Source organism: Microcebus murinus, chromosome 3 (genome assembly GCF_040939455.1).
Source record: "Microcebus murinus isolate Inina chromosome 3, M.murinus_Inina_mat1.0, whole genome shotgun sequence".
Lineage (NCBI taxonomy): Eukaryota > Metazoa > Chordata > Mammalia > Primates > Cheirogaleidae > Microcebus > Microcebus murinus.
This window is the reverse complement of record NC_134106.1, coordinates 82755471-82772081: the sequence shown is the minus strand read 5'-3', so window position 1 is coordinate 82772081 and position 16611 is coordinate 82755471. Positions and strand designations below refer to the sequence as shown.

At 40.0% G+C, this 16611-nt stretch overlaps 1 pseudogene; it reads left to right on the top strand.

Moving 5' to 3' along the window:
• Nucleotides 1-10342: 10342 nt before the first annotated feature.
• On the top strand, nt 10343-10978 carry LOC142869935 (uncharacterized; annotated as a pseudogene).
• The last annotated feature ends 5633 nt before the right edge of the window (nt 10979-16611 follow it).

The window sequence follows — 16611 nt, the reverse complement described above, 5'->3', positions numbered from 1 at the left end:
TTGTTATCTTTCCTCTTTTTGCTGATAGCCATTCTAACAGGTATGAGATGATATCTCATTACAGTTTTGATTTGTATTTCTCTGATGATTAGTGATTTTGAGTATTTTTTCATGTACCTACTCGCCATTTATATGTCTTCTTTTGAGAAATGTTTATTCAGATCCTTTGCCCATTTTCTAATTGAGTTATTTGTTTTCTTACTATTGAGATATTTGTGTTCCTTATATATTTTGGATGTTAACTTCTAATCACATAAATGGTGGGCAAATATTTTCTCCGATTCCATATGTTGTACTCTTCACTTTGTTGATTATTTCCTTTCTGCGCAAAAGCTTTTAGGTTTGATATAATCCCATTTGTTGATTTTTGCTGTTGTTGCCTGTGCAGTTTAGATTTGAAATTTAAGGTCAAAGCATGTTTCATGGTTTTTTCCATGCTAAAATGACATGAACAATTTTGAGTATCATTCTCACATTTGGTGATTATGCCATTGTTATCCTGATCTACCCAACAGCATTTACTCCTCTGCCTTCTCAACCATTCAGATTAGTCCTAAGGGGCAAGATCCTCATGCTACTCAACCATGAAGCTCTGGCACCAGCCAGTGCATCTTTCTCTGGTCAACTCCCATCTATCCCTGGTCTCACCTCTGTGTCTCCTTCCTGAGACCATCCCTAAATCCCACATCTAAACTTGGGCTCCTGATTCAACACTCTAAAAGTGTCCCTTACTTTCCTTTAAACTTGTTTGTTATGGCTTGAGGCCTTATGTGTGTTGGTGAACATGTGTTTAAAAGCATTATTTTTCACTCTACGAGAAGTCATAGACATGTGGGGGCTACAGTTGCTTTGCTCATCACGGAGTGATCAGCCCCTGACACAGTGTCAGTGTGGAACACAAGAGCCCCAGGAGGAGCTGGCCAAACAGCAGCACTCTGGCTCCCGTATGCCAGAAAAGGCAGGCTGAGACCTGAGGGAGCAGTTGCAGGAGGCTAGTTGTGTCAAGAGACTTTGTTGGGGAAACAGGAAAAAGGACAGGCGAGCTGGGCATAGGATGGGGGTGGGGGGAAGAGGGAAGCAGGATAGAGCTGGAAGGAAGGGCAGCAGATGTGGAGATTATTCAGCATTCTCCTAAACAAGTAGTAGCATCACAGGGCTTTGAGCAGGAAAATAACCTGATCTGTGCTCTGGTTAGCATAACTCCGCCTGCTCCCTGGAGAGTGTATTGTGACACAAAGAGAATAAAAGGGAGGGGACCAGTTAGGGGCTGTGACCAGGTCAGCAGGAGAGAGGACGTGGCCATGATAGAAACAGAGACAAGAAGTTGTGGTGTTCAGACACATGCAGAAAGTTTGGTGAGACTAGTGCCCAACTTCCACAAGAGCTTTTGCTCTATGTAGGTACTGGCCACTCCTGTATTAACTCTCATAGCATCATAATCCCCATTTTAGAGTTGTGTCTCTGAGGCCAAGGTGGCAGAATCAGGGCTCAAAAGCAGGATGTTTACTGGAGAGGCTGGTCTCTTACTCAGTGCTCTCATTACTTCTTGATCTGGGAACACAGACATGAAATTGGGAGTTGGCATAAAGATTTGAGTAAAGCCAGGGGAATGGATAAGATCTCTGAGGGAGAATGTGGATCAAAGAGGCAACGAGGACAGGACGGATTCCTGGGGATGTAATATTTAGCGGTAGAGTAGAGGAGGGGCCAGCAAATGAAGCCAAAAAGGAACAGCCAAGGAACAGGCGGAAATCCAAGAGAGACGGATGTAAAGAAGCCAAGAGAAGGGAACGCTTCCTGGATGAAGTAGTCCCACGTGTCTTGACAGACAAGATGAATACCAACTAGCGCCTGACGGCTTTAGGGACATGAAAGCCACCAGTGACCCCATGCATCTGGTATTTTAAGAATTCATCAGACAGAGATGGCTGCAAACTCTTACCCCAGGACTTCTATTTCTTAGATTTAGAATTTTAGAGCATTTCAAATTCCAAAGTGGTAATTACTTAACGAATACCGGTATTCTCTGTTTTCATTTTACCATGTATCACACTTTTAAGCTGAAATATACTTATGCACTTAAATAAGATTTTCCTCTGACTAAATTGCCAATCTCCTGAGAAAAATCTGATAAACTAAATTTTAATTAATCTCTGTTATACCCTTCTCATCTTTCCTCAAATGAATTAATTTTTTCCCATGGCAACTTAATACTACCTAGTTCACTTAGACACCAAGTTTTACTCTAGAGCCCATACTTTTTTCTTACATTTTTTTGTGCATTGATTTCCCCCCTCACAAGATCATGTTTTTAAATATAGGTGCTTTTTGTCTAAAATCTAGGTGATGTTTTATTTGATTCTCTATTTTTCACATTTTATTAATTCATTGAGAAAAATCTTTATGAAGCACCCTCTATGTGCTGGGTCCTGGAGCACCAAGATGAACAATACTGCATTCTTGCCATTACAGCTATCTGCAAAGGAAGGGGGACAGACACCCAAGTGGATAAGTGTAATGTAGTGCCTAGCAGGGATATGGGATCTTAGGGAAGTTCTTGGTCCCACTGGAGAAGCTGATGCCTGGATGCCTGGTGTAGTTTAAGGTTTTTTGTTTGTTTTTGAAATGCTATCTTGACCTAGTTTTGAGGCCCTGACTAAAGGTAGGTCACTTTGTCTTTTTGGCATCAGATTAAATCCACACCTTGACGACCTCTCTTGTTGAGTTCTCACTTCCCAGGACCACTAATGCATCCACTTTAATCTCCCTGGGGCCAGGTTCCAGACAACTAGGGATAGCCTCAATGCCCAGGAGTCCAAGAAAGTGTTCAAATTAGCCAATCCACAGGGAGCCTTGGAACCTATAGAGGTTCACCCCACTTGCCATACACAAGCTGTGCCTGACAGCTCCAGCTTGTGTTGTCCCATCCCCGGGGTGCAAGCCCCTGTGTGCATCCACTCAAGTGTCTTTGTGTTTCGTCTTACCATTGAAAGGAACTTTAAATCTTACAAAGCATCAGGGTGCATCTTAAATGTGTTTAGGTATTGGATAGGTGAACGGAGGGGGTGGTCAGAGGAGAAACCAGCCTAGGCAGAAGGATAGTAAAGCTGTGATGAGAAACCAGGGCTGAACTGGGGATGCATGTCTGGACACCATCAGGACATTGGAAATCATGGAAAACATTTGTGCAAGAAGGGAGCAGGCTGAGGCCAGAGGCCCAGGAGCAATGACTTCTAAAAGGCAGGAAGAGAAGCAGAATCCATGGAGGCAATAGCAAAAGGACACCCTGAGAGATGTGAGATAGCAGTGTGATTGGATCTGATGGGATCAATAAGTCTCTAAAGCTGAGGGTGACCTGCAGTGTTGAATATGAGAAATAGTCCAGAAAGGCGTGGCTGCTGCACAAGCCGGTTAGCAGTGGTCTGGAGTGCGGGTGAGGAAGAATCAGAGTTAGTGAGAGAAGACTGGTCTGTTGAGAACTTTCAATGCAGAGGAGAGGAGAGAGATGGGGCTATTTGCCGGAAGAGGATACAGGGTTGAGAAAGTGCATGTGTATTTCTTTTCTTTTCTCTTCTTTCTCTTTTTTTGTATGGAAGAGGTTTGAGCACATTTACCAAATGAAGGGCTGGAGGTAGAGGATGAGGAATGATGGATAGAAGCAAGTGCTGCAAGAAGTGGCAAGGGCAAAGGTGAGGAAATGACTTGAAACCAGAATTGTAGAGACTTCTCTTCCTCAGAAAGTAGCTGGTGTGTATGTGGATACAGCCAGTCCTCATTATTTGAGGATTCCATATTTGTGAATTTGCCTCCTTCTTGAAATTCATTTGTACCCCCAAATCAGTACTCTTGGTGCTTTTGAAGTTATCTGTAGACCTGCACAGGGTGGTCAAAAATTGGATTTGTTCAATGTATACATTCTTGGCTGAATTTAAACAAGACTATGCTCTTCTCGTTTCAGCTGTCATGCTCTGAACAAATATCCTTTTTCACATCTGCTTAGTAACACATTTTTCAAATTTGGGGGCCTTTTTTTGGTGATTTTGCTGTTTAAAATGGCCCCAAGCATAGTGCTGAAGTGCCAGCTAGTGTTCCAAAGTGCAAGAAGGCTGTGAGGTGCTTTATGCAGAAAATATGTGTGTTAGGTGAGCCTCATTCAGCATGAGTTGTGGTGCTATTCAGTGTAAATGAATCAACACTATATTATTTAATAAGGTGTCTTTAAATAGAAACTCACATAAAATAAGATATGTATTGATTGGTTGATGACAATGTTGTGACCAGAAGCTTACAGGAACCTAACCACATATTTCCCCTAGGAACAATGGTTCAGTTTTCAATAATTAAGTGTTCGTGGGGATTTTATAAACTATAACTACCTCAAATAATGAAAATCAACTGTACACACACACACATGAGTATATATGAGTTATATATATGACCCGTTTAATCCTCATGCAGTCCTTATGTGGTAGATCCTTTCATTATCCCTGCCATATCAATGAGGGTTTGGAGACTTTGAAATGATAATGAGTTTTCTGATGTCACAGGCCTGTAAGAGGTAGGGCTGGGATATGAGCTTTGGCAGGGTGGCTGTAGGGTTGTGCTGTTAACCACTCTGCCATGTGCCTGTTTGCATGCAGGTCTAGACTAGGAAAACGGCTTAAGAAGGGCATTTCATCAGCACTGTTTGTCATCTGGAAGCACAAACAGAAAAGGCAAGTAGGTGGCCTGATCCTGGCATGGAGATTGGTGGTGTGAGAGCAAAAGCAAAGCACATCGTTGTTGTATGTATTGTTCAGAAGGGTCAGAGTGGAAAAGTAGACCACAAATCAATGGCCAAGAGTTAGTTATTATTTAAACAAGTAATAAAAACCAAACCAAAACAAAACAATTGAGCCCATGTCAAGAACCACTGTTCTTGGCCCTGGAGTTGTAATGGTTCATCTCACATGGTCCCATCCTCAAGGAACGTAGTGTTGTGTGGCATCCTGAGGTACAAACAGACAACAGCCAGTCAGTGACATGTGTGCCCTGCAGGTCTAGGAAGAGATGTACCTGGACATGTGAGCTCAGAAGAGGCTTCATGTAAGAAAGGCATGAGTTCAGTGGGGAAGGATGAGTATGATGTGTGACCTTGAGCCTCTTCAAGCTTCAGATGCCTCAACTTTGAAATGGGGATCAAAATAGGTTGTTATGAGAATTAACTATAGTAATTTTGTGAAAATACTTTAGTGAAAGCATGGTATCCCAAGAATGGAAAAACAAGCACCAGATATATTCTCCAGCAAACTGGTATTAACTGAGTAGCACCTAAGTGGACACACAGGTGCTACAGTAATAGGGTATTGGGGAGGTGGGAGGGGGGAGGGGGGCGGGTATATACATGCATAATGAGTGAGATGTGCACCATCTGGGGGATGGTCATGATGGAGACTCAGACTTTTGGGGGGAGGGGGGGAAATGGGCATTTATTGAAACCTTGACATCTGTACCCCCATAGTATGCCAAAAAAAAAAAAAAAAAAAAGCATGGTGTCTGAGACATATAAGCCCTCATTAGAAGATGCTATGACAGTAATACTACTTAGTAGGTGAAGAGTAGAAAGAAGGATGTCTAAGGAAGGTGAAAAACCAAAGGAAGGAAACAACAGGGTTGATGACTCAGGGGTGGGCAGCAAACAAAGATTTTTGTGAGTACAAGGATGCCCTAGGATATTGTGGGAGTAGTGATAGGGAAGCAGAAAATTGCAGGGCCAGAGTTCATAGACATCAAGGAAGGATGGGTTTTTGAATGAGATGTAATTCTCAAGGCAGAGATTTTGAAGGGATTGGAAGCCCAGATAGTTGACAGTGAATTGTCTTCTGTAACTGTGCTGGTTTCCTTGACTCATTCCTCCATGAAACACTTGGTTTCCCAGTTTAACTCTTGTTGCTGCATTTAGATAGGTAGAAAGATTCAGTTTTACTCTGGATTCTCAGGGAAAATTGAGCTGGCTGTATCATCTCTGGAAATTCCATCCATTCATTCATTCCTTCATCTGTACATTCACTTGCTCATCAGATATGTGTTAACTCCCTTGAGTCATCATCTTCCTCTCCATGCTGAGGGGTACACAGTGAGTAGCCATGGTGGCACCCAGAGTCTTGGAAGAGAGACAGAAAGGAAAATAAATAAGAATAACAAAGCTGTAGGAAGCACTGAGATAGTGTCAGGGATGAGCTCTTAGGGGAACACAGGTGAGAGATGTGATGCAGGATAAGATAGAAGGGACCCAGTGAAATGGGTACATTTTTGCAAGAGTAAGACGTTCATGCCCAACCACTGGTACTGACCAGACACTTTTGTTCTGGCAATTCTCCTCTGAGATGATACCATCTCACATTTGCGGGGACTGGGATAGAGCATGCCCAGTGAGCATCACACAAGGCAGAGTTTCTCAGCAGTTTTTAGGTCACCTCCTAGAAGCTGAAGAAAACGTAAACCTTGTCCCTAGATAAAATAATCACAAAATTTTGGATATATGATAAAGGAATCACTGACCTTCTAAAATCCATTCATGACTGACAATTATAGATTCTACTTTGAATGATAAAGTTATAAGGAATGTTCTGTCTCTTGTGGGACCAGCAAAGAATTCATAAAGCCCAAGATCTAAAAGACCAATATTGCAGTAAGCAGTGACATAGAAGGGATTTGAGCTATCAATTACCCCCGTGCCCCCCGTCACCATCATGACTAGCTCCTGGAACCATCAGCATTCTGACCAGGTTTTTCTGAGTCATGAGAAGGATACATTGGTAACCAAGTGACTTTCTGAGAAGATAAAAGCAATCTCTGTTGACAAGTATTAGTAATGTCGAACCTTGCTCCTAATTCACGCATAGGTTAAAATGGATTCGCTTCCACTACGGCTTTTAGCTCATCATTATCCACCTTGGTCTCTGGTCACCCATGTGGCTCATTTTCAAGATTAAAATCACCAGAACAGAACTTCTCAAACCATCAGCATACTGTGCTTTCATTAGCCACATCCTTACCAAACACTTCGTTTGCTATTTTTGAGCTCTCTGTGCTGCGTTGGTTCCACGATGGAACTCATACTTGAAAATATAACATGGATTTTTGACTTAGCCATGATTTCACAAAAAATCCTCTAAAAAAAATTGAAAGATAATCACAAGCCAAAATATGCATTTGAAAGACGAAGGATGTACCTTCACAATAAAAATAAAACAAGAAGTGTCAAAGTGACATGTCAGAGATATCAACTGTCAAACTTAGTACTTAAAGAGATCAGACATTTCATACTTAATAACCTAAATAACATGTACTATCTTGTTTTTAACTGAAGACTGCAAAATATGATTGCTAAGGTCATGATTGATAGTATAAGCTGGGTTTGAGGTGGGATACCTTGTCCCGGGAGGAATGAAACAGGATATGATTTTGAGAAATATCAACCCAATTTTATAATAACCTATTGATAAAATACTGTCAAGATTCTTGAGGTTCTTAAGGGAACCACATCTATGGTAAAAGTATGCTATACTCTTTTGAAAATAGCTTCATGCTGCAGATGGTAAGAAAGAATAAATTAACTAAAATATCTTTAATGTTCTTTTCTAGCACTGTGACTAGTAAAATATATTTCAAGCCTTAAATAAAAGAGTTGATGTGAACTTGGACTGTTTCAGGTAAGCAATAAGTGTTTTAAACTCCCTTTTTAATGATTGCAGGAGGCAGATTTTGTACAATCTCTAACCCCACCTGCCTCAATAAAAGTATTGCCCTAAGCCTTCAGTCATCTTTCTAGAAAACTACTCCTGCTATCTAAAGTTCACAACCAACGTTGATTTCATTTACTACCAAGTTCTGAAAAACCAATTCAATATTAGAAAATTATGAAAATTATAAAAATTTCATATGATGCCACCCTACTAATTGCAGTGTGTTCAGGAACAAAAGAAATATTAGGTGCAAATATGTTTATCACTAAATAAAATTCTATGTGACTTTTATTTAAATTTTATGTTTTTCCCCAATCTGGTAACTCCGGTGAGTAGCATCTTCAGACTCAAGGATACATTTGAATCTAAGACCGTGTCTTTACCTAAGAAAGAAAAGTCATCTTCAGGAAGAAACCCTGTCTTTGCAAGTAGAAATAATTGACTGAACAGACATAATGTGATTCACTTTTAAAGTATGTTCTTCCATATGACACTTCAGTAGTAATAGTAACGATCTTTCTTATTTTATGCTCCACTAGGGCATATGTGGCCAATTGTATCGCCAGTGTAAGTCTGGATTACTTTCTATTACTTTCTATTGATAATTTTTAATAACCGAAGACATTTGGAACTAGCAGGAAGTCAGTGGTGCTTGCAACAAAGCAGGGGCAATTAAGGTGGGTGAGGGTTTTAAACTCTGCTTTGGTCTGTGCATGTCAGGAGAGGCAAAGTCAGCCATTAAAAAAATTAAACCATTTGGGTCTTGGGTTAAGGTCTGTGAACTGTTTAATGTCATAATTGCTTGCTGCCTCAATCATCAAACTGAATGAACTTCTAAGTTGAAATGTCATAAACGCTCAGCATAAAGATTTATATAACCCAGGTATCTGACCTACCGCCAAGCCATGCCTGTGGCAGGAAGTATCTGTTATGTCTTACTCAACCTTTTGGGAAAAAAATAAATAAATCCGGAAATGTGCTTGTTCTGGCAACGATCAAAACATTAAGAACCAATTCTGTTATCTGTGCGGTGTGTTCAGAATCTGTGATAAACATATCCATTTCCTATAAAAAATAATTAAGATTCAAATTCCTTTCCTAGAAAATGGTTAGTGTCATGTTTTCCACTGTGTATTTTGCCAAAATGTGAGAGGAATATTTTTAGTTAAAGTAAATTCTTTTTTCTGAAGAAGTATATTATTTTGTGACTCTCACATATATTTTGATCCTTCCTAAAAAAAAAAAACCCTAAATCTTCATCATGTATATATTATAAATATATGTTAAATAAAAAACTATATTTTATAGTCAGATATTATTTGGAATTTTTCCTTTTCATATAATATAGGATTATTTTAAAGTCAATAATTCATATAACTCAAAATAATGACTTATTATCTTGTTATAGAAAAGTAAAAACCAATTTCAGAAACACTGTAACAAAAGTTCCCTTAGTAAGTTCTACCCATATATATTTATCCAATCATCAAAATTGTGTTCATTCAACTGTTACAAATCAATAATAAAAAATAAAAAATAAAATGTGCAAAATACCCCAACAGACCCTTGACAAAAGAAGATGTATGAGTGGTTTATAAGTATCTGAAAAGATGTTTAACACCAATAGTTACCAGGGAAGTACGAATTAAAACCACCAGGAAATGCCACACATACATTAGTATGGCTAAAATTTAAACAGACTAAAAATAATAAGGGTCAATACGAGAGGGTGGGCGCATCTGGAACTCTTACACATTGCTGGTGGGAACGTGTATTCAATGCGTTGTATGCAAAGCCCTACATTCATGCCAATAAAAATGAGGAAGCAGAAAAGGATGTCCCTGCCCAGAAGATGACTAGGCTTCAGGGGACACTGGGTCAGGTGAGTGGATGATTCACTGGGTCAGGTGAGTGGCACTGTGTACAGTGTAGACCTTACAGCAGATTCCATGGAAGACCATGGGGTGACACCTCAGGCAGATAAAGCAAGGGATGGGAGGCAGACGGGGACAGATTTCAGATAGCATATTGGCCAAGTCCAAAAAGACCAGAGGGAGTGAGTCAGGGAAAGAAGGAAAGGGGAGAGAAGGATATTAAAGAAAGATCGCCAAGCACAAAATGATAGATGTTAATATATAAAAGAGTATGGCAGATTTAGGAAACTTTTGGAAGCCCAAGGGAACAATGGGAAGGCAGAAACAGCAGGGAAGAGACTACAGAGAAAGGTAGGAACCACACATTAGAAGCACCAGGTATGATGCCATGCTGAAATATTTGATCTTTGTTCTGAAAACGGAAAATCCAATAAAGGATTTAGAGCAGGGAAGTGTCATGATCAAATTTGGTTTTTGGAAAGAGCATTCTTTGAGCAATCTTGAACATTGACGGGCTGAAGAGAAGGCAATCAAATGACTATTTTAAAAGCATTTATAATTCACTAACAATAACCAGGATGGAGTTACCTGTTTTAGTGAGCCAGGTCTTGATACTTAGATGTTCCCACCAAATGTGTGTGTTTTCTTTTCCGATGTTTGTTTTTCTTCCTGAAAGTTGTGTGTTGTACGATAAAGGTGCTGCACATTTCTTAGCAATGCTACTGAGGAAAGCTTAGGCAGATGATGATAACATTATTTTACTGAAAGATTATCAAATTCAAAATAATATTTTATCACAGAAAAACTACCTTCCATGAGAGACTGCCACAAACCAGGGCCCCAGGCAGCCTGCACAACCCCAGCTCCTTCTCAGCAATTGCTGTCTGGCATGCCTCAATGGACGCTTGACACAGAGACCCTCAAATCAGCAAGGCTGAGGAACAAATCCAATCTGAACCTCCCTTCTCCAGCATGAAAGGCAGTTTCTAAAGTGCTTGTAGCAAGTCAGGTTACTGTCAAAGGGCAAACCCAGAAGAGACATCAGACGTGGCTCAAAACGCTGCATGGAGAAGGGTTGACTGTATCAGTTCAAGGTCTGCCTAGGTGCTTAATCATGAGAGTCTAATACAAAAGCAAGTGACAGCACCATTGGAAGATCTGAAAATGGGTGTGTGTGCAGGGGTAGAGGGGCAGAAATGCAGCAATTCAGACATTAACAACTGCAGGAAGCTGCTACCATCACAGTGATTAGAAGGGACAAAGGGAAGAGCTAAGTACCAGGGCTGGGGAGCTGGGGCCATTGAAGGCAGTCAACTTGGTGGGAACAAACTTCCATCTTCTAGCAGCAGACAAGGCTGCTGCTGGAAAAGCCTGTAGAAATAGTGAGGGGGTAAAAATGCTATGGCTTCACCCCTCCTCCACCCTACTCTCTGATTTCTGTCAGTGCTTCCATTCGTGGAACCCACAGGGAGCAGTGGGCAGAGGGCTCCGGGAAGTGTGGTTGTTCAAACCCATTCTACAGAGCAGGGCTGGACAGCCTGGGGTAGGACCTGAAGGAAAAGAGGCAACCTACTCATTCAGTTGATCCTGGGATGTGTTTCCCAAAGTAAACAGAGCAGTCAGAGCCTGCTAATTTGTCCACTTCCAATGAGAAGACAACAAAATATTGCATAATGATATCAGAGGATCTCAGGGATTTCCCAAGGTATCCTGTAACATGAATCAAATTTGTAAATACAGTTCAAGCAAGTCATGTTTAATTTATTTGACAGGAAATATGGTTCTACTTTCCTACCCATAGTAGGTGCACAGTAAAGTTTGCTGAATGAATAAATAATTGAAACATGAGCATCTTGTTTCATCTAGTCCCTTTCTGAAACCTGAAAGCAAATTTTTGCTCCATTGTGAAAGTTCCCTTAACTACAAATAGAGACGACCTCATCACAGGAGGAGAGATTAAATCTTTGAGGAGAGGGAGCTTAACAAGTGTTTTATGGAAGCAAGAGTCTAGTTACATGTGCAAAGAGGTAACACCGACCATGAGACATGCTCTGATAATTAATGCATGACTGTAAAATTTTGAGAAAGTAAACGATTCAAATAATGAGAGTGAAGAAAAAGGACAAAGAAAATGAGAACCCTTTTACCACCATCTTAGTCAAAATATCATTCCACTGTCTTGTCTTTACTGTGCATCACAAGAATGATGGCTGGTCTCACCCAAAGGCCCACAGATCAGTCACCTCAGGACACTTTGCTGAGCTTCCTCTTCCACCTCTACTTCAGCACCGTTCTGGGGTCTCCTCTGTTCCCCCTCTCTCTGACCAGCCCCTGACTCTACTCACCTGTGGTGATTTTCTTTCCCTTCATGTTTATCTACCCTTGCACCTAGACCTGTCTATGTGTTACCATTTTGACCTGGTGTTCAACCACATGCATGCAATTCTTATTCTGAGTCTGACATTTTGCTGAGTGAATAGAGAAGGAAAAAATAAAACCAAAAGAAGCTAAAGACATGTTTCTTAGTTTCATGGAGCTGATAAATCTTGATATTCTCTTGTATTAATATTTTTTCTAATCTAATCTTAATATAATCTGAAAGGAGGAAATAAGAAAAAAAAGCAAAAATCTTTTTATTTGAGTATCCAGATAGATTTCAGTAACATTCTTCAAAATATGAAGACAATTTGGAGACATGCCTTTTTTCTTGTCTTACTGCCTTTTCTTCCATTGCCATTTTTCTTTCTCCATTTTTTAAAAAATTATAATCTCCTGTTTTGTTGTGTGTCTTTTAAGGTCAGACTTGAGAAAAGGTGGTGGTTTGTGTTATATAATTTGAAGTTATCCTGGCAAGAATCTTTATCCAAATGTAATTCTCACCCAATTTCAGAGCACCAAATATTCCTTAATTACTTAAATATTGTATTTTTTTCTTTGAGTATTAACAGAATGAATTGGACAAGTTTAAAAAATAATTCAAAAGTAGAATGTGAAGGTTTTAAGGACATGGATGTAGAGGCAATCTGTGTGAACAGATCATAGGTGGACAACAGATTTCTGACTTGGATATCTAAGTAATTAACATTAGTTAGGCTTATACACTTGGCAAAAACAATAATTTGAGGGTAAAGATTTTCTTTGGCTGAGTTTGTGGTGCCTGTGGGACTTTTCTGTGTGGATTTCTACTAGCCAGGTAGGTAGTGAGTTTTTCAGCAGAGGAGCAAGATATGGATGGGAAATCGAATTCTGGCCATGTCAGCACACAGTCATGGGAGTAAGTGCCACACTCAGAAGATCATAAAGAATAGAGATGGAAGAGGACCAAAGTCAGAAGCTTACAGACTACAGCAGTTCCCCCTTAGCCATGGTTTTGCTTTCTGAGGTGTCAGTTACTTGCAGTGAACCACAATCTGAAAATACCATGTACAATAAGATATTTTGAGACAGTAGAAAGAGACCACATTCATATAACCTTTATTGCAGTATGTTGTTATAATTGTCCTACTTTATTGTTGGTTATTGTTAATCTCTTACCGTGTCCAATAAATTAACCTCTATCACGGGTATGTATGCATAGAGAACACATAGTATATCTAGGGGTTGGCAGTACTGCGGTTTCAGGCAACCACTGGGGGTCTTGGAACATATCCCCTGTGGATAAGTGGGGACTACCGTATGTTATTTAGAGTCAGGCAGAGGAAGAAGAATGAGCAGAAAACATTGGGGTAAGAAGGTCAGAGGAAGAGGAGAACCAAAAGCACTTGGTTTGAGTAAGCTAAGGGAAGAGACACTTAAGAAGAAGGAAGAGGCCAGTGTAACAGAGGTTAATGACATTGAAGACTAAAAGAACATTGCATTTGGCTGTTAAGGGACCACCGGAGATTTTTGACACAGCAAATTCAGTGGAAAGCCAGGGATGGAAAGCTGATTGCAATGGGTAATAAGGAAGTCCATGCAGTCTATGTATGTGGAAAAGGGTTGCCTCTGGGAAAACTTTCTTAAAAACCAAGCAGAGTACAAGGTGGGGGAGTTCTACGCTTCGTGAATAAAGAGATTGCCAAGATTGTCGGGGGTGGTGGTGAAGAGGTAGAAGTGTCCTGTGCACTGGCCCATGGAATTTGTGCAATGAAGCTGGGGGCGGAGGATGGGGGTGACCACATCAAAGCTTAGATAGCAAAGCTGATTATAAATAATTCCATACACCACCCCACCAAGATCCCAAAGTATTTCAGTTTGTCCGAAGAGTTCCAATACCCAAACCACAAGATAGCCCAGGGATGTAATGGCAATCTGAGGCCATGTACAAATGAGATTAGCCCATGTGCTACTCTATTCCTGCTTCTATTTACTGACCCTAAGTCTCTCCACTGACATCAAATCCCTTTAATATCAGCGAAGCAGGTTCCATCTGGGAATGGTTAGATGTTTCAGTGATAGCCTTAGGCTAAGATAGATGGTAATATCTACCAAAATGAGATTCACTGTTACAGGAAATTCCAATGGCCATACTTTCATGGGCCCCACATTTTCAAGCTGGAAAAGTATGTGATAACTATGTGAACAAATTAGGCACACCACCCAGATAACATATACATAGTTAAGATCATAGTGGTTGTTGTCCACCCTGAACCTCCACCTTTAGGCATGTTTCTTGGCAAGACCCTCTGCTGTATCACGGTTCATGGTCTACTGCTCTACGATTAATATAATTTCTGTTGCCCTTTGAGCTTGTTGCCCCACATGTATAATTCGTCCAAGACAGTCAGTATGTTATCTGGAAGGTCTCTCGATGCCACTGCATCAATGCAAACCAGACTACACACAGATGAACAAAGGGAATTTAACTTTCATAAGTTGGTTTTAAAAATGCATTTACTTTGACTGCACTGAAAGAATCTAAAAAAAGATGAAAAGCATCTTTAGCATGCCAAAAACATCTGGTTTCATATTTTCAGACCAAAAGGAAATTGCATGAAGACTAAAATCTTATGTTTTGATTTATATTATTATTGGAGGGCTGAGAAGCTGCCAGTCACCAAGTAAAATTTTATGATGATAAATAAATAAGGAAAACAATCTGACAAAACATGTTGTGGAACAAAGCTGCATTTCAAGTTTAATTAACTGATAACAATGTTTATGATGGAAGAACTGTGCCACCAATTATACAGTTAGTAAATGTATGCTCCCAATGAGGAGATAGGCCTATAAAATTGTATAAAGGGCTCTTTCTCAGCATAGTCTTTCAGCCTATCCAAGCAAAGTTTTGCTTCATGTAGTAAATCACGCTTCAATTAAGACCATCTCTGAACATGTGCATGAGTTGGTCTCTGAGAGGTGGGACATCTAAGGCGCACATTTTAAATTGAATAAATAGCAGGAGCAATACTTTGCTAATAAGCTGAGTGATGGTTTCTTCTGCAAGTGACAGGCGCTGGTACAGTAGAGACACAGCCATCAGGGGAAGAAAGAAAAACATCAGCAAAAAAGAGAAAAGAATGTTTACATCTTTTTAGCACTATGCTCTTCCCTCCCCCAAAAACCTCAGATGAAATTCTCACAAAGTGTTCCAGCAGGAAAGCTTTCACAGTGCCTGCCGATCAGCAGAGAGCTGTAGGTAGAAGTTTTCCTTAATCGTTTATAGGCCTGCGGAAGTCTCTTTGCTGTTCTGAATCTTGCATTTAAAAGCATTGCACACTCCGTTGTTGCAATTCAAAGACATTAGGATCACAGTCATTGTTTGTTCCCAGTGTAAACTGTTTGCTTTCAGTTCTCCATTGAGACTATCTCATGCCATGTTTTAGCATTTATTATATTTTTAGAGAGACACTTTTCATAGCAGATCTTATAAGTTGATTTACTCAAACTACTGAAGGAGATAAACCTAGGCTGATATGTCGAAGATTTTATGTCCAATCTTCCTCAGCTCTTGGAATGCTGAACTATTACCAGATTTAGGAAATATTTAACTCCCCTGACTGCAGGTCCGTTAACCATTCAGCTCACACTCCCACAGAATCTTTTCAACAGCAATAACTGTCGCTATGCTTTTGGTGTCTCTGACAGTGAGCTCCACACGAAATAAGATCAGTTAGCACATTAAGCAACGCATTCCAAATATTAGGTAGTTTCCCAATGGATGCCTAATGGGATTTAAAATACATATATATCTGATATTAAAGGGTATAGTATTCAATCAAATGCTTTTGTTGGTAAAACTCAATATTCCGTAGTCAGACAAAAGGCCTGCAGAATGCAGAACAGTTGTGGAAAATTCCTGGAACTTTAAGCTTAGATAGAGCTGCCATCAAAAACATTCTGAAGTGCATTTGTTGATTCAAGAGGAAGCACAAAGCATTTGGAATTTTGGTTTTTCCTAGAATCTGTTCAGATTTGTGCATGGCAATTTCCTGGGGGATTTTCATTTTCTTTCCTCCAGTTGTGTTTGCTCGTGAATTAATTTCATGCCATTCCTCTCTTATTAAAATTATTAGCAATCAATTCAATTGTTTGGTCAACTAACTTTTTGTTTCTCCTTTTTAGATGCATGGGATAATTGTCTCCCTTTTCACTGATGAAGTGAACTTTTCCATATGCAAGGAGGCCGTGTTGGTTCATCTCGTGCCTGTCTGCGTGCATATATGTGCATGGGAAAGTTAACATCCCGTCTTCAATGCAGTTGGGAATTACTACTGGCATGTTTTGACTCATTATCTTGAATCTTAATCAGTTGATAAAAAAATTAGTTTCATCGGCTGATGAAGACTCAGGGTAATGAGTCAAAACATTCTGATAGGGCTTCTCAGTCTCCAGAAATGGGACTTGAGCACTTCACCTGAGACAGCTGTCTCTCAGTGCTGTCCAACAAATGATTTATCCAGACTCTACATCTACTTCAATGTAACAATCACAATATGGCACGAGAAGGGGGTGGCAGTTCATAGGCACTATCATCTCCAAGGAAGATGAGTTGTACTTTGATTAGTATTTTTTACTGTGGTGAAATATAA